Genomic DNA, 25,439 nt, shown 5'->3' with positions numbered 1-25,439 from the left:
ACAAAAATCAAATCTAACTATTGTTCTTTAGGACTGAATTGTTCTAGGAACATGGTAACAGCCATTCATTTTATGCTTGTTGATTAGTAAGTTGTTCACAAATCTTTGAACATATTTTAGCCTCTGCAATTTCTTTACTATTCTAAGATCTGGCACAGTTCCTGAAACAAGGTAGATGCTCCATATGCAACAGCTGAATTGAATTTATGTGATTACATTAATTCTGGGTATAAATGTGTGTATGCATGCATGTGTGTGGTCTTTGTTAACGAAAAAGGTATCTCTTTTAAAATTCCTAGCAAATTATTTGAATATTGATAACATAACCCAGGCAACTGGGTAACTGTCTTATACAGATTGCATGCTCCATTACAACTGGTTATATTTTCCTTCACATTGACCATTCTAAAATGGGCAATTTAGCGTGGCTTCTTTCTGATATCCACATTCAAAATAGAAATTCCTAGTCCCGTGAGCAAAACACTTAAAAATTCTTCAATTTCCTGTTACTTAAATGTGTCTAGGGAATCTCTGAAGTTGAATAAATGCTTTACGAAATCCACCTACAGTATCAGGCTATGGACCTCCAGAAGCAGTAAATCAGTTCTGCAGAAATGGAGAAAGGTGAGAGCCCCCTGTACTTTGGAATTAGAAAGGGAAACAATGTTTTTGAAGGAACTAAAGGGAGACAGGTGCAGACCAAATGAATTAAGGACTCCAGGGAGCTGTGCAAGACTGGTAAGGAAAATGAGAGGGAAGAATATGAGAGAAAACATAAGGAGGAGGCGGTAGAGGAGAGTTTCTTTTTTAAAAAAAGATGATTAAACAGACTGCCAAATTGCCAGGAGAGAAACAAGCTGAGTTTCCTTTCATGAAATCCCTGGGTATCAACCGTCCCTTCCCCTCTGTGTCTTCGAAATGACTAACAAAGAGGTAGCAAGCGTGAGAGTGAGATGATCATGGTTTTAAATCGTACATTTCATTTCCATGGCCGTTATGATTTGTCCAAGTCTCATTCTGCCCAAATTCCCTTTTCATTAACGAGGAACTCCCTTTAATCATTATTTACAGAATTCCTTAGACTCAGAGAGTGATTTGAATCACTGGAGAAGTAACTGATCAGATGTTTCTATTTCCTCCTTCCAGAACTCTTAGATGGGAATTGAGGAGGTATCCTGAAAGTCTTTTCCCTCCACAGTTCGTTGGCCAGGTAGTTCTTAATGAGAAATCTTTTCTTTATTTAGGAGATATATATACACATCTCCTTAATATATATGTTTTCACATATACAGGTATTGGTTTTGTTTTTGAAGGAGGGTAGTGGGTTTTGGGAATGTTCGTTTACATACCAGTGGCTAGACACAGGTTTTATAGCCACCCCTTCCCCATCGCTTTTTCAACTGCCAACGGAGAGATGGTTCTGGAAGCAGTTGCTATCCCCCTATAGAGTCGGGTTGTCATCTTTTGTTTCTTTGTTGGCAGAGCGAGGGGTGATGGTGAGCGGCAGTGATCCAAACGATTCCTGCCCGAAGCTGAAGGCGGTGTTTAAAAAGGGACGATGGAAATAAACGTTCTCTCGATTCTCTGATTCTTACCCTGAGAGTGTTCAGCTCGCTGTAGTTCCTCCCCTCGTTGGTGTGCAGGGCTTACAATGTTCCCTCTTTGCAAATACCTGTATCAAAACCTGCGAAGATGGGAACACAGGGTTCCGAGATCTCCACTGGCGTCATCCTGTACTATCTCTGTTTAGGAAACCGAATCCGGTCTCCCTGCTCAGGAGTGCAGGGACCGTCCAGCCCGGAAGCCATGCTCGTGCAGCTGCCACCACCCAGGGAGAAGAACAGCTGGAAGCTTTGGTGCGCACCCGCCAAGCCGCGAGCAACTCTTCCTGTTAATTAGCGCCAGCCAAGGCTCCAAATGTGCCTTATTGCAACCCCTAGCGGACTCTCAACTCGCCAATAGTTTCTCGCTTTCCTGTCCCTGCTCTTGCGGGGAAAAATTACAAACGTGCGTGCACACATACACATTCACACACGCCCTTCTTTCTTCACTCAAGAAAACCATCGGTAACGTGTCTCCTAAAGAAAATTCAACTCTTCGCGCTCTCTTTCTTTACCTAGAGGCTAGCAGTCCCGGCAAACACTCACTGGGCTCTCTCCGCTGCTTTGCGCGCCCCCTACCTGCCTACGGCGGGGGTGGCGCTGGGGGAAGGGGGTCTGGGAGTACGCTAGACTCGTTTCTCCAGTTGGTGCCGCTCCCCTGGCTCGGCACTTGGTATCTCCCACCGTCTTGCTCTCGCCGGGAAGCCGGGAAGGAGGAGGCGACTGTGGGCGTCGCCGCCGCCCTTCCCGGAACCGGAGCCAAACCCTGATCCAGGGTCGACGTCTCCTACTTCAGACTCACATCTGGCCCAGCCAGGCAGATATTGGCGGCTGGAGAGTTACTCCACGCGAGGCGCCCCAAGTCCTGAGCATGCCCAGTAGGACTCCTTAGGCTCCCAAAGCGAGTTTCTGAGCGTGCAGATTCCGCTTTTCCGCTTTTTCGTGGAAGCTCAAAAGGGTGGAAAAGGAGGGATCCAGGGCTTGGGGCACGGACCGAACCTGGGTGAGGGGCGGAGCCGGTTGGGGAGCCCAGGGAGCTGGGCGACCAGGCCGGGCAGCGGCTGGAGCGCAGGGCCCGGCTCCGGGGGTGGGGGTGGGGGTGGGGGGAAGAGTGTCAGCGCTGACCCGACGCGCCGCCAGGAGGCTGCGTGTGGCCGGCCTTCGCTCACTGAGGTCACGCTGTCAGCGGGAGGCAGTCAGCGGTTCTCTCACGTGGACCGACACTAAGAAAGCTTGCGGGTCTCTTTCGCACCGCACTCACGGGCTGGGCTTTTCTAGAAGGCGGGGTAGAGGGGAAAAGGAGGAACCCAAACATTTCTCTTTCTCTCCGCCACCTCGCTTTTTTCTTTTTTCTCTAAAGTTATCCTGGCAAGAGACTTTGCATTCTCAGTCAGTCCTCAGGCTTTACACATCGCGGTCGTGATCACGCTTCTGTGTATGAGTCTGTGTGGTGTGTGCAACAGTGCGTGCATTTGTGTATGTCTTGACTATAAAACACTCTCCCAGGTTGATTTGGGGATGACAAACACTCCTCCGGACCCCACCTCCCACCCCACCTAACCCTTTGGAGAAAATAGAAGCTGGTCATGAGAGTACTCTGGCCGGGAACTCATCGTGGTACGAAATCTAAATTTTGTTGATCCATATTTCCTTCCTCTGCTCCCCCACCCCCAGCTTTCTCCTTCCCTCCCTCCACCCTCTAACACCGTGATCTTTCTCATTTTGATTTCCCTTTCCTTTGCCCGCTACCTGCTCCCTCAGCCCTCCTCTTCTGCTCCTCCTCCGGAGCTCCCCCTTCCTCCCCACCCCATCTCAGCTGCGGCTAAAACCTGGAGTCTTGGTGGAAAAGGGAGGAAAAAAAAAAAAAAAAAACAACCCTTGGCTGTGGAACTGTCAAACCGGGCATGCTCAGTAGACAGGGCAGGTTTTTTGGTCTCGAGTAGCGGAGAAACATTTTTTGCACCACCGCGACCAGCCTTAGAGCGCGGCGGCGGCGGCCACAGCAACATCAGCACAGCCATCAGTGGTGCAGACGCCCCGCACCCGGGAGCGCGGCGGGCTCCGGCTTAGCCCGGAGTTTACCTCCGAGTGCCCCGGGGTCTGAGCTCATCCCTTCTGCTCGCACACACACGCACACTCTCTTTCACGGACACACACGCGTATACACACTCTCGCACCCACAAACGACCCCGGGCGCTAGCACCCTCCAGGCAGCGATCGTCCGCTGGCGCGGTAGTAGCCAGGTTCGGTACCTGCCCCCGGCGGCTGCCGGCTCAGAGCACCGTCGCGACGGACCGGAGGAGAGCGATGCTGGGGCCCGAGCGGCAGCTCGAACAGTAATGTGGATTTACAGTCGTTTCCCGCAGGAACCGGCTGAGACGCCTGAGGTCCCGGGCTCCGGCAGCGCCCGGCGGGGCTGAGCACCTGGCGAGGGGGCGGGGGACCGCACCTGGGGACGCCACTGAAACTTGCGCCTGGACTAGGTAGGTGCGTTGCTCCCGGCTCCCACCTCCTTCCCTTTGGTTCGCGGCCCCTACCCTCCCACCTCCCACCCCGAGGACTCCCGGCTAACTTCGCCCCGAGGCTGCAGGCGACGGATGGCGGCTCCCAGCCCTGAGTGGCGGGCAGCGTCCGCTCAGAGAGCCCTGCCCGAGGTGGCAGAACCTCGGTTCCTTCTTCTCTAGGTCTTCGCCCGGCTCGGGGCTCTAGACCACCCGGGGCATATGGGAGGTCGGCCTTGTCCGCAGTTCAAGCTTTCAGCGGGCCCTGGGGGCGCTGCCCTTCGAGGGCTCCCTAGGCTTCTTAGGCGACACTTTTGCCAACCAACTCCTCTGGTTCTGAAAGGCGGGGGCGGGGGAGTGGGGCTCGCCTCAGCTGGCGCGCAGAGCCCCGGCGCTCTAACAAGTGGACCTGGACGTTGGGGACGGGGGTGGGCTCGGTCCGCGAAGAGACAAGGGGGCGCCTCTCCTCCAGCATTTTTCCCACCTGGAGTGTCCGCCAGGGGCTCGGCCACTCGGTTCCCGCTCCTGTCTCTCTGAGAGAAGATGCCTAGGGTCTAGGACGCACTTGAGTACCTGTTTGCTTTCGAATTTCTCTTTGAACCACACTCGGGGAGTCCAGGTTCCGGGGGAAACTCCAGGACCTCCTTCTAACCCACACCGTCTGGGGCCCTACCCAATGCGTCCTTCCTACACTCCAACCTTTGTCAAGAGACAGTCATTACGCAGCAGTCGGTGCTCTGGGAGCCGTCGGTGTTGGCTTTTACCACGCGCTCAGCTGCGCAGGTTTGTGTGTTTTCGCATTTTATCCTGAGATGTGGTTCGGGCAATATAGCAGCGGCCAGCACATTTGCGGAGTGCCAGGTACCCTCTAGGCATACCTGGGGAAATGTAACCTCACTTTCTACTCTACAACGGGCAGGGTGCCAGTTCAATTTTAGGAGGTGGAGAAGGGGAGACAGCGCGACTTGGTGAGTGGATGTGTTTGCAGTCAGGAGTATATTTAAACATTTCAGCAAACCGAGTGCGGTCGGTTGTTTACAATTGCGGAGACGGACGATCTCACTCCACTCGTAGATGTTGTCTCGACATCTGTTTCGCCACCGGGAGAGTAAGGGCGGGGGCGGGGGCTGGTTTGCAGCTCGTGCTAGCCGTCGGCAGCTTTGGGGCTTAGCGGATCTGCATCACTGCTACTGGCGATATGATAATATGGGTAGGTCTCCAAAATGAAGCAATTGGTCGGGAGATGTCCTGAACTTTCCTTTTTTTTTTTTTTTTTTTTAATTTCTGGAATGTTAATTCGGAGGAGTATTTGAGGTGGCCGGAGAAAATACAAAAAGAAGTTCCTAGTGCCATAGTAGGGAAATTAGTAGCCACTCGGTTTTACAAACCAAAAGGAAACGAAACACCCCAGTGGATCCTATTAGGTACTGTTAGATTAGCACTTAATTGATTGCGTTTGTGCTAAGGGTCACAGGCAGCTTCCTTGAATTTCAGATTGTTGTTCTGTGATCATAATTAACAAACCAGGCACACTATACTATGAGCATCAATCGCTACTCTCAACCTGTTTGGGGAAAACATTGCAAATGTCTGCTTTATCTTTTGATTGAAATATCCTTGTCTGTCTTCTTAGTCCGAAGACTTCCGATTTGGAGCATAGGGCACCCCTGTACTGCTAAGAAAGAGCACAGTCTAAGGAGGAAAGGCTTTATTATTATTAAAAGGAGATCCACAGCCTTACATTCTGCTCCCTGGTTACCCAGCATTTACTTGCTTGCTTACCACCCCCCTGCAACGTGGGGGTAAAATGAATTTTCATAAGGCATTTGTATGACCCTTTAAGTAGATAACTGGAAAAGCAGAATCTTAATTTTGCCATTTTTGTCTAAGTTCATAAGACGTTTTATGTGTGTGTGATGTGTTAAATAATTTACTGTTGGAAAGTTCTTTTTTTTAAAGAGTAGTGTGTAAGTATGTCAAAGTAATGTTGGAATCTTTTAATGATAATAAAAGAAAGTCCCAAAATGCATTCGGAAAGGGATTCAGGTAATTTCTAAAATGAATCCATGCTCTAAATGTTATTTAAAAGTTTTCAGATCGTCCCCCAGAATGTTTTTGAAAAACAGGTGTTTCTGGAAAACAGCTCAATGAACAAATGTTAACATTTGTATAATAAAACCAATAGAGTCTAGTCCCTAGAACCATGCCAGACACATAGTACAAACCGAGTATTTTTTGAATACATGAATTTGTATTTACCATTGGTTCTAGGTCCCCATTATGAATTAAGAATAGTCATGTCATTTGACAAAATATACAGTGGAACTGAAGGAAAGAATGCTTTGTGGAGTCATTGTGCTATAAGATTAAGAGAGATTCCAAATATTGAAATAAATAGCTGTGTTAAAAAGTAAAATCAGACTGTATATTAACTACCATCTCATTCAAAGGCCTAATTCAAAAATCTAAATACTCTAAAGGTTTTGGTGTTTCACTTCACTGTCATCTGTGTAAATAATGCTGACATGATCATAGTTTCCCTTATAGTCATTGTACCTTTCTGATGCCTTTAATACTAAGATTCTTGCTGAAACAGAGCAGTCTAACATTCAAGTTTATTCTGTACAATACGATTTTAAATTCTCAAACTGCAAAGTATTCTTTTGATATGTTGCCTCTGAAAATAGAAAGCTTATTTTCCATGACAGTCTTAAAACTTGGAAATGGTTAGAAGGTTCAGTATTAACATAAAGGTTTTTTTTTTTCCATTTTATGTTAGAAATAGCAATTAGAATCCATGTAATTTTTACTTGAAGCTTGCTTTTCCTGAAAGTCCATCAGGTTCAGTTTTCAGTATAGTTGTCAAGTACTTGGTATAGATTATGGCTAATAAATTTCCTAAGGCTTCTCAAACAAGTGATTTACTTATCTATTTACTTACTTACTTACTGACCTGAGGTCAAAAGAAGAGCAGTACTTTGAATACTTGATGCAAAGATTAATTAATGAAAGCAAATTTTCTTATAATATTCACATATTCTAGCATTCTCACAGACACACACATACACACACACACTTTTAGAAACAATCTCATGAGAATGCCGTGCATCAGATATGAAACATGTATGATAATTTTATTAATATTATATATGTTTCTTTAAGCTCCTGTATGTAGATTTACCCTTGAAAGTAGTAATCTATGCAGCTTTTTTTTTTTTTTAATAAGAAGCTTCCCTTCGTTTACCACTTGGAAGAATGGCTTACTAGCACAACTACAGGCAGATTAAATGATAAAGAATATTGTGAAGGATAGTATTTATTAATAGCAATTGTGATCAATAGAATATATCAATGACTGGAAATAAAGCTGCTGATTATAAAAAATTAAAAGGAATCAGCTTTCAAAACTGTTTCCATGTACAAAAACTGCTTTAAATCATCTGCAGATTCTGAGTATTAGATTAAATTACTGTTTTGAATTGAAATTACTCCATTTCCTTTCCCTAGACGGTAAAACATTCTGATTCCTGGCTTAATATATAATTTCTTTTTTCTGTTTTCCATTGATTTTTTTTTAAGAACTGAGGAAAGTAAATATCATATAGAACCAGCTAGAACTGTGCTTAGTTTGAGCAGGTGAATGCTATAAAAGGTTTCACACAGCTTTAAATTATTCCAAACAACCTTGATGGTCCAGCCATATGTGTGTCTACCGTATGTGGTACCCTGTAATGACAGTTAATATAATGTATAGAGATTTTATAGTTTGCTAGATGTACTGTGGTACAATTTAGCAAGACCAATGAAATTGCTTACATTTGGAACTCATGAAAAATAGGGCTGAGTGAATTGGAGTATGATGGCATAAACTGAAAATTGTTTTGTAACAATATTTGTACTGAATTGTACTGTATTTCTATATATAATCAAAGCAAACTAGTTTTAATTGGAGATAGTAAATATTTTTACAGTTGATGTTGAATCACTAATGCTTTAAAAATAATCATTTAGAGTCTAATAAATAAAGCCTGTTAAATTCTTATGTAACTTTGGGACTCATTTCTAGACCTGGAAGTATAATCTTGGATAATTTACAGCTTAAAAAAAATTCTGACTTTTACTTCCTGTCCAGGCCTCCACTTTAGGTAAACAATAGCATATGGTGAAACATGCATATATGCCAACTAACCACTATCTCTTGGATGATGTTTTCAATGTGATGTAATGATTCTGAAATATTGGGTTCTCCATTCCCACCTACTTAAAATGGAGTGGAGAAGGGAATTGGAAAATGGACACAGGAAAATGTGTTAAATCATCTCTTTTTATATCACTGAATCATGCCCTGAGAAGCTCTTACTCAGATCCTTCATCTCTGTGTTTATGGTAGATATGTGCTGAGATTAATATTTTTTCCTGGGTACTTATGACAGGTCTCTATGGCTGTATCTAGGTGACACCTAAATATGTGAGTGAAAAGTTCCGTCAACCATCCAGCTGTTTGAGGTGATGCAAACAAACATCTGGTTGGTTGAGAGAATTTTTCACTTGGTCTCTGGATATTTTGGAGTCATTTAACAAGCTGATGAATCTTAATACCTATGTCAAAAAAGAAAGACATAAAGTGAAACCCTTTAAAATACATGTGGAGTACCTTAAACACTCTTGGGTTACTATAACACATATAATGAGCCAAATGCTACCCTGAATCTACAGCCTTCTATGAAATGTTTAAGGAGATGCAGTGACAAAGCAGTGACAAAAACAGAAACACACTGGCCTTTTCAAAAAGCCAGGAAATAAAACACTTTAACTTCAATTCTATCTCCCCCACCTCCACCCCCGGTACTGATTCATCAGTTTAAAGAATCAACTTAAAGAGTTTGATATGTTGGCTTCTTACGATTTCCTGCACCTCACTTTTCACCGATTCTTCCACTGCCATGGAAACTAGACGGGACAGACAGCTGGGAGTCACTAATTCAGGATGGGAACCTGCTTGTTAATTTAATTTCATGCCAGCCTGTTGGTCCCTGAGAGTAACTATAAAAGGCTAGGGGATTGAATTTGTGAGCAATAAACAATTAAGCAGAACAAAAATCAGTGCCATCACTGTCATTTTCCTGAAGATCTTACTGCAACCCCACTTATCCCTAATCAAGCAGTTCTTTAAAACTAGTCACAAAAAAAGAACTTTGATTTGTGCATTCCTATTGATATTTATGTGTATGCTACAGAGTTTTTTGTTCTATGAGGACTTCACAGCTGTAAAATAGTTTCGTATTAGCTATCGCATTGAAAAAATATGTTCAGTCAAATTATGATTTTGTAGACTTTTAAGAAGCCTAGTTAGAGATCATAGTAAAGTTAAATATAAATGATGCTTGAATTTTCTGGTAAGATTGGTTATTTTCCCTTTTCAAGTATAAAAACAATTTTATTAAAATATCTATGCCTCACATTTTTTTTTATTACAGAGACCAAATGGATTTGAATACTTTTATTTGAAATCTGTAAAACACTCATTTTACCCATCACCATAAAGCATACTGATTGTTTTAACTTTAATTGACTAAGTTGTCAGTTGATAAGTAGTCAACAATGAGGAAATTGCCTTTTAATGTTTCTCATATTCTTTTGTAATATTTTTGTGGCTGATTATGACTAACAAAATTGAATTTGGGGATCACAAACTCTAATATGAGCTGAATTGTGATCCATGTTAAGACTTTTGCAATATTATCAGCTATGGGTTCTGATAAACTAAAATTTTTCCCCCTGAATTTATAGCTGTAAACAAATTTCTATATTATGGCTAAGAAAGGGTGATTCTCAAAAAGGATTTTGGTGAGAAAAAAAAGAATGGAGATATAAATCTATATCTATATTTATATGTCATCAGGTAATTTCCTGTTTCAAAGTGACTAGAACTTCAAAATACAAATGTCTCAGATAGAATTATTAAAGATAGAATGAAGTAGTGATTTAAAAGTTCAGGAAAAATAACATTTTCATTTTTACATTTTAAGGAATATTTTTGATATCATTATCCAGTTGTCAGGTATTGAATTGCATATATTTTGTTAACTGGTTTATTTTTGTTACTTGAGCCATGTCTGAGTAAAATTACCAGAATATCTGAGTAAAACATGAAAATTTCAATCATCATTGTTGATCATGTAGATTTCCTAGTATCTATCTGTGTCATGTTGATTTCCTCTAACTTTTCAGCAGATGCTTGACTTTTGGATGCATAGTGAAAAACATAATCATCTGAATAGTTCCAAATATATAATCAGTTAATTTTAACTCTTCATCTAAATGATATTATGAAGATACAACCTCAGTTTCCCTTTAGAAATTAATGCATGCATGCTAAGTTGCTTCAATCATGTCTGACTCTTTGCGACACCACGGACTGTAGTCCAGCGGGCTCCTCTGTCCATGGAATTCTCCAGGCAAGAATACTGGAGTGGGTTGCCATCTCCTTTTCCAGGGGAATCTTCCAGACCTAGGGCTCGAACCTGTATCTCTTGGGTCTCTTGCATTGGCAGGAGGGTTATTTACCATTAGAGCCACCTGGGAAGCCCAGAAATTAATGTTTTCCTATTTAGATGAAAGATACTGTAAATATTCAGAATGCTGATTGAATATATGTATTAATATGTGTGTGCATGTATATGTGTGTGACTTTAAGAACCCCTATATGGTTTTATCAAAGGAAATCCAGTTTCATTTTAATGTTTGGAATCACAGCTTAGTGTTTTTAACTGCGTGTGTGAATGAGAGTTTTTAAAGCAGCCAAAATAAAAAGTACATTGCTATCAGTTTGCATACTTCAGGGAAAGTCTGATCACAAGCTAAGGTCAAGGAGAAAATTTCCCAGTTTCAAGGTCTTGTATAATTGGTGGATTCTAAGTGTTTATATTAATTCTAATGCCTCTATCTGGTTGAGACACCTGTCAAAGAGAAAGTGCCAGATTAGCTAGGCACTTGGTATATTAGATATTGCAATCCCTGTGTCCCAGCAGTGGATAGACATTTTAAGAAAATTCTTCAGTTGTTCAGAGAAATCAGAATAAAGATACCACAGATGGCCTATCCCAATAATCCAGGTTTTTTTCAGGTACATTTAAAATTAAATGTCCTAAGAGATGATTAATTCAAGAAAGTTATTGATAATGAACTCATCTTATGTTACACATCCTTTGCACCTATGATGATGCCTTATTAAAGGTGTCTCAATCTTGCTAATTACCACCTGTGTTTAAATATAGAGTTGTATAAATACACTATAACCACACAGTGACTGGAAGCTTTCTAAACCTGAAATGTTCCTAGCTAACTCAATTGCTATCAACAAAATGTTTCTGATCAACATTTTGAATTTATACGCTGTGCATTACCCCCCTTTAGCATTAATGATTTTCTTTTTTTAAAGCTGCTCTGCTTAATTGCAAGCATTTGAGTGATATTGATGTGTGTTCTCCAGCTGTATTAACTAGCCCCCAAATATATTTGTATTTATGTGTGTGGATGGAATTTTTCTAAAGTTATATTTATTAAAAATTAAGTGTACATTTTGATGTGGATTTAAGCATCATTTATAGAAACATATAAGTACATCACCTATTTGCTTGCTGCATGCTTGAAATGCATGTATTTTTGTGACTAGCTCATATCTTTAGAGCTTTAAGGAATGTAGGGAAACATTGACAGAATTGCTGTGCAAGTCCAGTAAGAAACTCCTTTTATTAATTTCACTAATGAGATCTAGTGACTTCTAAGGGAGAAAATTGTGCTGTTGATTGGCCAGTTGATACCTATTACTTTAACTTGAGAAGACTCTTGTACCTTTAAATACCAATATCATCACTCTCATTTCTTCCTTCCTCCTTTCCTTCCTTTCTTTTTCTTTCTTTCTTTCAGCTGTTTCCAAGAGTTGAGGTCGTAGATACAGACTTGTGAGAAAAGAAGCTCTGGGACATTCACTAAAGTTTTGGGAGTGATTAATCTTTTTATTCTACTTCTAAATCTGACCTATTCTTTAAGTATATACTAGAAAAATATAAATATAATGTGAAATATTATTTGTATATTGTTTTTGGCTCATACATTCTTTCAGTTATCTTGGATAGGAGCTAAAATAGCACGCTAATATTCTGGGTTGGTACCTTTTATTACAGATTTACTCAGTGCATTTCTATATGTTAGTGCACTTGTGATTGATTTTTCTTGTTTATTCTAATAAAATGTCAACCTTTAGGTGTGACACCATTTATTTTTGGTTTCAATAAAGTGTTAACACAAGAGTGCTACATTTTTCATTTGTTTTGTTCTTATCCTGTTTGAGATATTGCCTTAATGAAACATTGGACAACTTGTAAAAGTGAGGTAATCTTAACATAATTAGAATTCAGTGCAAGGGAAATATTTTAAGATGTAATTTAACACGGAATAGAGAAAAATGTAACAATATATTTCTGTTAAGCATGGAATAAAACATGTTTAAGAAAATATAAAATACCACTAGACTAAGTAAGAAGGGAACACTGGTCCTAGACATTTAACAAAATACTTGGGACTACTTTGTTGTTAAGAAAGCAGAAGAATCAGTGTTTACACAGAGCTCTGGGACAATAGGTCTTGAAATCTCAAGTGTTTTCCATAGACTCTCCAAGTCTCATGGACTGGCTTCTTTTTACTGAAGATTTCAGTATTACAGAGTTTTGGTTATACTTCATAAAACCATCTTCATGAATAAAAAACTTCATCTGTTCAGTCAGTCATCCATTCATCAAAACTTTGTAAATGCCTGTTTATCCAGTAATACAGAGATATTAGAAAAAAAAACTTACCATATAATGGGAGAGACAGACATTTGAATTGACTTTTAAATAATAGGGAAGAATTTTTTTTTAGAGAATACAGAGACCCACAGTCCACATGGCTAAAGGATTGTGAAAGGGTACAAGTCTAAATTAGCAATGGGGAATATCAACCCAGGAAAATAGAATATTGTTTTATTTCCTGTCTGGGTTTGGGGAACAGGAGTCAAGGATAATGTCTTATTTCCTTCTGTGTGCCTGACACACAGAGGAGGCTTAGTACATATTTGTTGAATGACTGAGTGTGTTAGGATTTTCTTGCATGGAAAGAAAATCCTGGAGAATTGTGGTTTTTATGATTTTTATCCAAAATCACACAGTGTACTGCATTGTAGCAGAATCTACTGAATTAGATGAGAGGCTTTAAGGTGAGGGGGGCAGGTCACCAACTTTGAGTTTTAGAAAGACGGCAGCCGGTATGAAGAATGGATTGAAAAGTCCATGAAGAGTACATTAAGGGACTGTGTTGCAATTATGAGGGTGTGAACCATGGCAGGGACAGCAAAGATGGAGAGGAGAGGGAAAATTTGAAAGCTACTCATAAGGTAACAGCATTTGGGACATGGAAATCGATTACCTTTAAAGGCTAAGGAAAAGGGAGGAATGACACTGAGGCTTTTGGCTTGGAAAATTGTGTAATGCTGTTAAGCGATACAGGGAACATAGAAGAAAAAGTCAGTTTTGATGGGGATAATCAGGTTACGTTTGGATTTACTTAATAAGAGACACTATCTAGACTTCCTGATAGAGATGATTTGTCACATAAGGAAATTGCAGATCTGAAGATCAGGTCTGGAAAAAGATTTGTGTGTCATCAGTCAATGTAGTAGTTGAAATTGTGGGAAGGTGAGTTCACCTAGAGAGTATATGTAGAGTAAGAAGAGAAGTAAGGATGGAATCTCCAGACACACTAAACTTAAAACATTGGTGAAATACGAGGAACATTCAAGAGAGAACAAGTCAAGAAAGAATAAAGTCAGAGAGGTAGAAGGCAAACCAGGAAATAATGAAATAAAAGCTTAGGGAGGAAAGGATTTTATAAGTACCATCTGAGTAAAGACTTGGGAAACTAATTCATTAAAGGAAATTCAAATGGCTAGTAAGCATGAAAAAAGCTCAATCTCCAATAATCAAAATAAATGCAGACTAGAAAAAATAAATACAAGGAGTTTTGTAAGATGACACTTGGTGTAATTGCTCAAGTCCCAAATTTCAGAGTTTTCTTGATTCTTCTTTTTTCATACCTGACATTACTGTACCTTCAAGCCATATCCTTTGAATTATTTTCCTCTCATTCACCATTAGTGTTTTAGTCTAAGCCACTGTCTCTCACCTAGACTACTGAAATGGCCTTCTAATTTATGCCCTTATATACATTTTTGACCCTACATGGTTTTCCACACAGCAACTAGGTTGATCCTTTAAAAAAATAAGATCTTGTGATTTTCCCACTCTCTACCCTCTGATGGCTGGCTTGTTATCACACATAAAATTTTACACATCTTTACCATGTCCTACACAGTAGTGCAGGATTTAGTTCTTATATATCTGATTTCATATCGTTCTATTCTTCCCGCCAAATTTTGCTCATAATATTCTAGCCACCCTACCTTCCATTCTGTTCCTTAAACATGCCATACATTTTTGTCTCCCAGGGCCTTTGCGCTTGCTATTCCCTCTGCCCGAAGTGAATTTTCTTACTTTGAACAAGTTTTCCTTTATCATAGAGATATTCCATGGCCATCCTATGTAGTGAGTCCTCTCTATGCCTTTATCTGCTTCTGTTTTTCCCTCATATTGCCCATCACTATTTGGTATCACTCTGTATGTTTATTTATATTTATCAAATCTACTAATATATAAGATCCCTGAGGGCATGGACTTGGTGTCTGTTTTGCTCACTGCATGGACTGAGTATCTGTTTTGGATTCATGTCACCTAGCACAGAGCCTGGTACATAGTAGATGTTTAATAGGAATTGGTTGAATAAATGAATGAATAATAAGGACATGATGAAATGTTAGTTGGTATGGATTTGGCAGCTTGCAGCCAAAAGCCTTAAAAATGCTCATACCATTTGACCCAGTAATTCCACCTCTGGGGATTTGTCCTAAAGAAATAGTGCAAAAAGCAGAAAAGGCTTTATTTGGCAAAGATTTTCACCAAGCGTTATTTGTAAGAGTGAAAAAAATGAAGAAACTTAAATATTCAGCAAGGGAATTGCTAAGTGATTTATGGTAAGTTTAGACAATGTTATTTTATGATAAAAGGAGAACGTTTAATGTTATACTATCAAATAATGAAGAAGAATACACAATTATGTATGCCCAATATGTAAGAAAAAAAGACTGGAAAAGATTAAATATCCAAAATAATTATCTCTGTTTAGAGGAGGTGGGTAATAGGTAATGTTTTTCCTTTTGTGTTTTTAAGATTTTCTAAATTAAGTCTATATAATTTTCATTACAGAAAAAATACGTTTATGAAACAAGGAGGAAGCAAAAACACAAATATAAATTATATTTCCAAATTAGAAGTGAAGTTTATGTAATAAATAACAAGGAGAATAAACCTGTTGTCCTTGAGGAATATACCAATTGTAATTGGGGCCAACTTTTGTGTGGCTGCTTCATTTTGAAGAGTTCTACAGCCAGGGAAAATAATTGAGATCCACTGATCCAATCTAGTCTTCATTCACTGCAGAATCAAGGAGGGTTGAGTTTATCATGTTAGGATTTAAACAGGGTGTTCGAGGGAGATTAGGCAAGTTAAGGCTTCTTCATATTGCTGTGGAAAGCACTAGCAATTTACTTCATGTAAAACAGAAGTGATTACTCACTATATTTCTTCATGTCATGTAGTAAAAACAATTAAGTGTAGTTAGACTATAGATTACTTGGCTATTCAGCCCCAGTCACCTCTAATGGAAAAGAAGAAAAATAGCATTGACAAGTTTTGGCAGGTCTCATCATTAGAGGTTCCCATATTGCCAGAAAAAGAGAAGCTGAAGCCAATAATGGAAGCCTAGAAGTTCTCCTGGCCCTGGGGAAGAAAGTGACAATACAGAGTGCTGCAGCGTTCATTGTCTGAGAACACTGATCATTGTAATGGGGAAACTGTCTCTGTTTTTAACACAATTATTTTCTACAAGGTCTTTCAGTAAATGTCCCATTAGAAAAAAAGCATTAGGGTTTTCAAAGCATGTGTAGCAATATGTAAAAGATATTCTTATCAGTAAAATAAAGTGTGACTTCTATGCATCCCAAAGTCCTTTGAAAGTATAGTGTTAATATAGGTGTTTTGGTGTTTTAGTTATAATTGGTTTGTAATTGAGTAATTATTGAAAAACAAGTTTTAAAAGCCCCATTTTCTAAATGAGTAGGAGTTATACTTTTTAAATGCATCTGGGAAAGAGATCTAGCCATACACACATATAAGCATGTTCAAATTAATACATATGAGTACAAAGGATCTTCCCAACCCAGGGATTGAACCTGGGTCTTCTCCCACATTGCGGGTGGATTCTTTACCAGCTGAGCCACCAGGGAAGTCCTTTTTTTTGAACCAGATTTTTAGACCTTTCTTCTGCTCACCTCCAATTTATGCATTTTATATCCTTAGTCAATCTCAGATGGTAGTTTCATTTTAAGAAGCTGAGAACTGAAGGATGTAGAATATTATTCTCTAAGTGGGCCCAAACAAGAGGCAGTGGCACTAATGAAAGCTTAGGTTAGATGATCTCTTAATGAGCTTTTCAGATTTGGATTTAGTACTCTTCTTATGGGCTCTAGCCTACCTCCAAAACCAATAGTTCTGTAAGATGCATTTCTAACATTTGTGGCTCCTGCTGTTTTTGCCTCTGTTATGCATCATCTGGTTGTGTTCAATGATGGCCCTGTCAAACATTCTTCTTTTTTTCCCCCCCTCTAAGGGTAGCTAGCCTTCATGCAGTATTAAGACAGTCAGCAGTTTTTTTGTGGTAATGAATTATTGAGTTGAACAAAGACGTAAAAGGTAAAGGAAGCGGTACATGTTGGGAACTGGTAAGTGATGGCAAGTGACTTGGGGTATCTTACGCAGATTGTGTGAACTGGCCTTCTCTAATCATAAGGGGGGAGATAGGCTTCTAAGGGCTCAGTCAGAAGGCAATTGATAAGTGAGCAGAGAAGAGCTATCTGATTTTAAAGCCCTCTTGCTTCCCAGTCCTCTGTGTATCTCACCCAGGCAAAATGCTGCATATAGGACAGTCCGATTTTTAAAGCAATTTTGCTAGCTGCCTTGCAGAATCAGCCTGATGAGTATGAAGCCAATTTCTACAGACTGGCTCTGGTATATGTGGCAGAAGAGCCAGAAATACTTTTTGTAGTTTAGATCTAAGTACTTTCTGAAATGTCTTTCCATAAAAGATTCTAACTTAGCACTATTATGGAACTACATGAACACTTGAGCAAAAGCATGTCTTTTTTGAGCAACATGAACAGTGATGAAAAATGCACATTGGGCAATTAGACTGCAGCCAATCAAGAGCACCACTCTAGTCTATTATGAATGATTTATATATATGGTGTATTGATATGGAGATCATTACTAATAATATTATACTCTATTATCATTGCAAGGTCACCTTGGTGATCTTTGTCAAAGGTGACAATGATGTTATTGACCTACACTTTTAAAAAAATTGCTTTTAGATATTGTCTTCTGTCTTGATTTACTGTGTAGAAAATTTAAATTGTTTTCCCTTATTACTGAGACTTTTGCCTCAAATATTAAAAAAGATGGTTTTGGGAATTACTTAATTGATATATTGGGGCCATCAGGTTAATGAAGTGCCAATCATAAAGCACTAAAATGTTAATATTTTCCTTTCTTTTTTCTTTTGCTTTAATATACCACAATGCATTTTCTAAAATGGATTTTTGAAGGATTTAAAACATATAGCTTTTTATTATATGGGTGATATAAGTTCATTTTAGAAAAATTAGAAAATAATGTTTTTTTCATTTATCAATATATTATTAATATATGTCTATGTCAGTAAAGTATATTATATATGTATACACACAGAGATGAAGATACAGAGAGAGTCAGAGACAGCTGAAAAAGCAATCAAGAATGTAAGAAAAAAAATGTAATTCTCTTCTTCCTCAATTCTTCCAGAGTATGATTTAAAAGCAGCAAATTAAAGCCATAGGTAGAGATGATATGGAATGATAATTAATATCCTAACAGTTCTCCTATCATATGTAATGGCTTCTTAGTAAAACATATAGTTGTTCCGTGATATATTTCACCAAACTCTAATTATTGGGTATTAGGTAATTTCTAATATTTATATTAAAAAATCATGACAAAATTCTTATATATACTTCTTTGTATATACATCTCTGATAATTGCCTTATAAATATATAAACATGGAGTAAATGGATTGAAGGGAGTGTGTATTTTTTAGGCTTTTGGTACCTATTGCCAAGTTGCCCTCCAAAAATACTGTACCAGTTTACATTACTACTGAAGGAGAAATATCATATGATATCCTTATATGTCGGAGAAGGCGATGGCACCCCACTCCAGTACTCTTGCCTGGAAAATCCCATGGATGGAAGAGCCTGGTGGCTACAGTCCATGGTGTCGCTAAGAGTCGGACACGACTGAGCGACTTCACTTTCACTTTTCACTTTCATGCATTGGAGAAGGAAATGGCACCCCACTCCAGTGTTCTTGCCTTGAGAATCCCAGGGACAGGGGAGCCTGGTGGGCTGCCATCTATGGGGTCGCACAGAGTCGGACACGACTGAAGCGACTTAGCAGCAGCAGCATCCTTATATGTGAAATTTAAAAAGAAATGATACAAATGAACTTACAGAACAGAAAGAAACTCACAGACTTAGGGAATGAACTTATGGTTGCTGAGGGGAGTTAAGAATTAGGGAAGATCTGGATAGTTAAGGAGTTTGAGATGGACATGTGCTATGTTTAAAATGGATAACCAACAAGGACCTACTATATAACACAGGGAACTCTGCTTAATGTTATATGGCAGCCTGGATGGGAGGGGAGTTTGGAAGAGAATGGATACATGTATACGTATGGCTGAGTCCCTTCACTGTCCACCTGAAACTATCATAACATTGTTAATTGGCTATAACCCAACACAAAATTAAACGCTAAAAAAAAGATACAGTTCTTATGTTAACAATCTATGTGACTTCATATAAGGCCCTATATCAATTAGAGGGAGAGGTCTGTCAAGTGGAGTAAGTTAATGGGGTTCATTGTAGGGCACACTTCCTGCCCTATTCCCCAGTACCAAGTGTGCACATTTGTGGGCTTCCCAGATGGTGCTAGTCGTAAAGAATCTGCCTGCAATGCAGGAGACGCAAGCGATGCAGGTTCAGTCCCTGGGTGGGGAAGATCCCCTGAAAGAGGAAATGGCAACCCACTCCAGTATTCTTGCCTGGGAAATCCCATGGACAGAGGAGTCTGGCAGGCAGCACAGTCCATGGGGTTGCAGAGTTAGACATGACTTAGCACACATGCTCACAAGTGTGCACATGGGGACATATACTCTATCTTATAACTTGAATAAGGAAAGTTGTGTGGAACTTGGGAAACCAAAGTGAGGGGACACGGGTTCTAGTCCTGGCTCTGCCACCTACCACATTATGTGACTTTACACAGGCCATTTCACCTCTCCGGGCCTCACTTTCCTAATCCTATAACAAGGTTGTTCTGAGAATTAAATGAAATGTGTATATGAAAGTTTTCTGTAAATTGTAAAGGACTATCTTATTATAAGAAATTGAGATTGTTATAAATTGTCTACATTGGTGAAAAGGTCTTGAAGTTGTGGGTATTTCATCTCAAAATGAGTGGTATATTGAGTGAAAATTAAATAGTATTAATTTGGGAGAGTCTTTGTGGGTGAGAATTCCATAGCCCTTCATGTATACTCATTCATAATTAAGAAATTATTAGCAGCATAGTTAATATAATTGTTTGGTGTTTCAAGCAGATCTTTTAAGAAACTGACCCCTTTATCCTTTGTGAATTACAAAATGAAGCCTTATATTCACAACTCCCGTGCCCACTCCCACCCCCACCCTACACGTCTCTCTCCTTTCCCTCATGTAAGGACTACTTTGGACCTGCTTGTACATATGTTTGAAGGATAATTTGGCCTAATTTGTTTACAGGAATTACAAGGGTGACCTTTATTCAGCTGTCTGCTTTTCGATTCTCATAACTTCTGGATCTATCAAGGTATGTACATTCTACACTGAAACTTTCTTTGGAAATTGAACACACCCATATATGACGTGAAAAGAACAGAATGTTCCACCTTAATAATGTTATTTTTATTGAGTACCATGTAAATGAAATGCATTGTTTTAAACTTGAAATTTGGCTATTGTATAGATAATCTTGTGTCTGTACTCCACAATTGTTTGAGTCTTTGCAAATCCAAATGTATGGGCTGCCCTCTGTGTTTGAATGATTCTGTGACCTTTTCCACACACAACTGCTAAAACCAGGAGACTCCTTAACTAATGGAGGCATCTGCAGAGTACAAGGGAATAACAGTGGCCATTGAGGATGTATACTAAACCATTTAGTAGTTACCACTGACTGCAAGTAAACATGGCCTTTCTCCATAATAATGGCAAAAATAGTTCCATTCAGATAATACTGCTTTAATGACAAAATAAATAGTTGCCTCCTGAAATGAATGTTTTAATTTTTTAGGAAAGTTCAAAGTAAAATGTCTGTATTGTCATGGTATTGCATTAATTTATTTACTCTTCCATCTTTCCTTCCTTTCATCTATCCATCTATGAAACCATACTGGTTAGAAGTCATTGTGTCTTTTCATTTGGTAAATATGCCAACATAGATAGAATTCACCTAGAATATTGAGAAAGTGATTGGTTCTATATGAAGTCCTGTGTTAGAAGGAATATGTGAGAAAATGTGGCAAGGTGAGAGAGATTTTCAGATTAATCAAAATCTTTGGTTACTTAAAAGATTTCCCTCATTGGGCTTCATTCTTATTAAAAATATTAATCAATGTTAAGTTTTTAAGTACAGCATAGGAAGCAGTGACTTTTTTTTCTTTAATACCTGTATCTGGCAGTGCTATGCATCGTGATTCAAATATTAATTCTCACCCCACTTATAAAAAAAATCAAAAGAATGATCTGTATTTGTGATATTTTTGGAATCACTTCATACTTTATTTAAAGAACATTAAATAATGAAATTACATAAAAATGAAATCTTTAAAATCTTGGAATTTGCATTGTCCCTCGAAAAACATAGTACAAGTGCATTAAGAGTTTTTAAATTGGGTTTCAGTTAATTGAAATTAGTCTGTTATGGGAATTTAAGATAGACTTGTCAGTTTTAACTATGCATGTAGTCCTATTTGCCATTCTTCTAGAGGTACTGTCTTTAAGGGAATACCTTTGCCAAAAAACTCATTTCACTGTGGGATAAAAAGTAAGATCAGAAAATAAAATGACATTAAAAGAGAAACTTACTGGGAAGGAAGATGTGTCATTCAATCCAGAAAATAATTTTCTTAATTTGGGAATTGTGAGTCTGCTAGTTGTGTAATATTAACTGAAAAGTATTTTTTTTTCATACTAAAAAAGTTTAAATGTGTGAAAAATTATAGTCTTGCAAAGCTAACGTGAATGAATAGATCCAAATGGAGGAAAAATGCCCAGCAGGCCAAAAGAACGCACACTTATGAAAATAATTGACACTAAATATTTAAAAGGTTCAGAGAGCAGCTGCTTTTCCTTCCTTAGAGAGACAACATGGTATAGTAGAAAAGCCCTTGCCTGTCAATCAGAAAACATAAGATCTATTCCCAGTCTTATAAGAGTGATATGGTCCTCCTAGGTCACCTATCTGCTCTGAGCCTTGGTTTTATCACATCTATAACAAAACCTTTCTCATGCTAAAGCAGTCGATGACTTTTTATAAAATAAAGGGCTCTTCTCAAGTATGCAAAGTGAAGTCAAGATTAGCCATTAACTTGAAATACACACACCAGTTGTTAAAAAGATTGCTGCTTGTTTAAGTGCTTTAGTGCATTGGTAATAGGGCATTTATTTACCTTTTATCTAAAAGCAATTGTGTATGCTAACAGCACTAGCCACTTCCCCCTACCCCCCACCATGCACACCAGTATTGGTGTTATACTAAATTGATTCAAGTAGAAGTTCAGTTAGTTAGTAGTCTCTTTTTCCTTTTTGATAAAATGCTTAACTTTGGGATGCTGTTGTGCTTCTCCTCTATCTCTTGAAGTTCAGCAGAACTGTATGTTTTCTCCCTCTTGCAAGGTAGTCATTCAAAGTTAAGTATCTCTCTGAAACTTGGAACCAGTCAAGTGCATAACCCAATGACTTCAGACTCCAGTGTTTTGATCGGGCACCCTTCATGAGCATTGAGTTCATATTAAAGCACTTAAAATATATGCTCCATCATGTACATATCACAGCAGTAACACCCTGGGCACAGGACAGTGCCTGGGAGTAAATCACCACTTGGAGTTAATGATCTGAGGGGCAGCTGAAGGACCATTGACTCTTCCTAGTCAGTCCTTTATCCCTGCTGCTGCTGCTAAGTCGCTTCAGTCGTGTCCGACTCTATGCGACCCCATAGACAGCAAGCCACCAGGTTCCGCTGTCCCTGGGATTCTCCAGGCAAGAAAACTTTATCTCTATAAAATGCCTATTCCTGAGATGCCAATCCTTCAATAATTTTTCTGTCTCACATCAGATTAAGGAGTAGCCATAAATAATAGCATTTAATACATAATAATGAGATATGGTAATGCAATAAAATGTCAACAATTCTAATACTATATAAAGATGTCTATTCTGATCAAACCAAGAGAAGTAGTGGTAGATGAAGTTCATGAATCATAGTATTTTAGAAGTGACTTTCCTTTTATTGATTTGAAATGAAATATAAGTAAGAATTCTTATGGTTTAGGGGAACAGTTCCCTTTCTTTTGCTCCTTATTCCACTGATGAATGATCATTTTAGAAATAATTTTAACATACCTCTGATATCTATTTTAAATAGATTTTTAAAAATTGTATATGTTCAGCTTCCTTCTTCCTTTTTAGCACTAGATTCAGTTTTCGAGATATGTACAGCTCTAAAATATGTAACAAATGCAACCCTATGATTTGTTTCCCAGAGAAGCATTTTTCATTTATTTATTACTGTGATAAGCTATAAGGTTTTACAATGTGCCAGGCATGGTGCTAGTTGCTGGGGAAACAAAAATCAATGAGGGACATGGTCCCCAATCACAAACTATTGGTAGAGATGTGAGAACTGACCTATATAGAAATAAGTAAAATAACCAAGTATTGTATATGTGTATTGCATATGAATTTATTTGCTCATGGCATTCATATTCTTTTTCTAAATTTAAAGAGCTTCACATATCAGAAACCTAATCAAATAGGGCAATGAGATATATAATCTCAAATAGCTCCCACTCAAAAAATCTGTAAGACTCACTGGTCCTGGTAGGCAGAATACCCCCAAAGATGTCCATGTTCTAATCCCTGGAACTTGTGAATATGTTGCATCACATGGCAAAGGGAATGAAGATTGCAGCTGGGTAAGGTTGTTATTCAGCTGAGCTTATAGTAAAGGAGATTATCCTGGTTAACTGGTAAACTCAATGTAATAGCAAGGATCCTTAAAAGTGGAAGAGGGAGGAGGCAGAAGAGAGAGAACCAGAGAAATGGCAGCATGAGAAGACAGTGGCCATGAGCCAAAGAATGGGGCAAAGTCTCTAGAAACTGAAAAGGGTAAGGAAAAGGGTTATCTACAAGAGAGTCTAGAAGGGAATGTAGCCATGCTGACACCTTGATTTTAGCCCATCCAAACCCATTTCAGACTTCTGACTTAGAGATCTGTAAGATGAACCGGTGTTGTTTTATGCCACCAAGTCTGTGGTTATTTATTACAATGGCAATAGAAAACTAGTGTGTTGAGATTTTCCCAGTACAGAAAATTTGGGGAGTATTCTCTAGTTGTTAGCAATTGCTGTGGCTAAAAGATATGGTTCATACTGATTTTGGTACACAAAGGTATTTGTCTAGTGATTATTTTTCCTAGATATCCATATCAGGCCCCTCTTTTGTTGAAGTACAATCACTTATGATGTCCCTGAGACACCTGACAATTCTCTGTTGCTCCCACCATGAGTCTCAGGGAGAATGTAGCCCTCTTGCCCTCTCCTTCTATAGAACACTGATGCCTCTTCCTCCCATCCCCTTACCTGTCATCCTCCTGCCTTGAAGTCTAGGATGCAAGACTGTGGATAGGTGATGAGTAGAAAATTCTTTCTTTCATGGGGTACCTACAGCAGTGAGAAAGACATAGGCACTACTATCGTAATAAATTATCCTGGTAGGGGCTTTATGACAAGTATAAAGTTGGAAATTGAATGCAGTATGGAATAGGAGTCTCAAGCTAGTGGATCAATCCTCAGACATATTTTGTTTGCAACTTGGGACTCTTCTTCTCCTCTCCTCTCCCTTTCCTTTTTAAAATGTTTATAGCTTGAGTGCTCTGTTCAATTCCATAGTGTCTGCCATCCACTGTTGTCTTATTCCTTGCTTGCTTGACTTGTGTGATATGATCCTGGTCCCCGTGCTGTAGTAGTTAAGAGCAAATACTTTGGAGTTTAAATGGTGAGATGATCCAATTCTGCCATATATTGGCTGTACACCTTGGGTAAGTAGAATAAGCATAATCTTTCTAACTTTAGTCTTCTCTCCTCTAAAATGAAATAATAATTAGACTTAATTCCTCATAGACTTGTGAAGTTTAAAATCGCCTGCACATGACACATAAAGCACTCTACATGGTGGCTGGTATACAAAATTGTACATCCTCTATAAATACTATCACTCCAACTACCACTCTTAGGGCACAAAGCAGGGGGGTTAATCAAGTCCATCTAGCACAAGGATAAGAAGCAGGCATCTGAAAAGTTTTAATGAAGAAAGTAATGCTAGTACTAGAGATATTCTGTAAATATACACTAAAGTGGGTAGGGATTAGCAGTCTGGTTTCATCTGATGAACAAATGGTGGGGATGGGCAGATGTTCTATGCGAAAGAAGCAGTGGCACAAAAACATGAAATAGCCTGGTCTCTTAGAGGAACAGCAATCATCCTCTTCAGCGGAAGGGTGATGTAGAAGGCAGACATGAGAGATGAGGCTGCAGAGGTAGGCTAGGGACAGATGAAGAGGGACTTACCTGGCCTAAGAACATCTCCTTTTTCCAGGAAGCCAGTGGTTTTCTAACTCTACTTATGAACTTTGAAGTTTGTTGTACTACCCACTGAGCTTTTCTCTTGTCTGATAGGCAACCCTGGAAACCAGTTTACCTAGGAACATGGCTTAA

At 39.2% G+C, this 25,439-nt stretch overlaps 1 protein-coding gene and 1 non-coding gene across 2 annotated transcripts in view; both read left to right on the top strand.

The window, feature by feature from the left end:
- Positions 1-3,484: 3,484 nt before the first annotated feature.
- The window catches only part of TENM1 (teneurin transmembrane protein 1), a 986,510-nt gene continuing 964,555 nt past the window's right edge, over positions 3,485-25,439 (top strand). Inside the window, exons 1-2 of the mRNA XM_018044162.1 lie at positions 3,485-4,084; positions 20,188-20,254. The gene's annotated coding sequence lies outside the window, so the exon portion shown is untranslated. The remainder of the gene's footprint in view (positions 4,085-20,187; positions 20,255-25,439) is intronic.
- Positions 8,573-8,652, top strand: MIR2483 (microRNA 2483). Its single transcript, NR_129678.1, has one exon. It is a non-coding gene; the product is annotated as a microRNA 2483 (primary transcript).

Source organism: Capra hircus (assembly GCF_001704415.2).
Source record: "Capra hircus breed San Clemente chromosome X unlocalized genomic scaffold, ASM170441v1, whole genome shotgun sequence".
Taxonomy (NCBI): Eukaryota; Metazoa; Chordata; class Mammalia; order Artiodactyla; family Bovidae; genus Capra; species Capra hircus.
The sequence above is the reverse complement of the archived record's forward strand: the minus strand, read 5'-3'. Positions and strand labels throughout refer to the sequence as shown.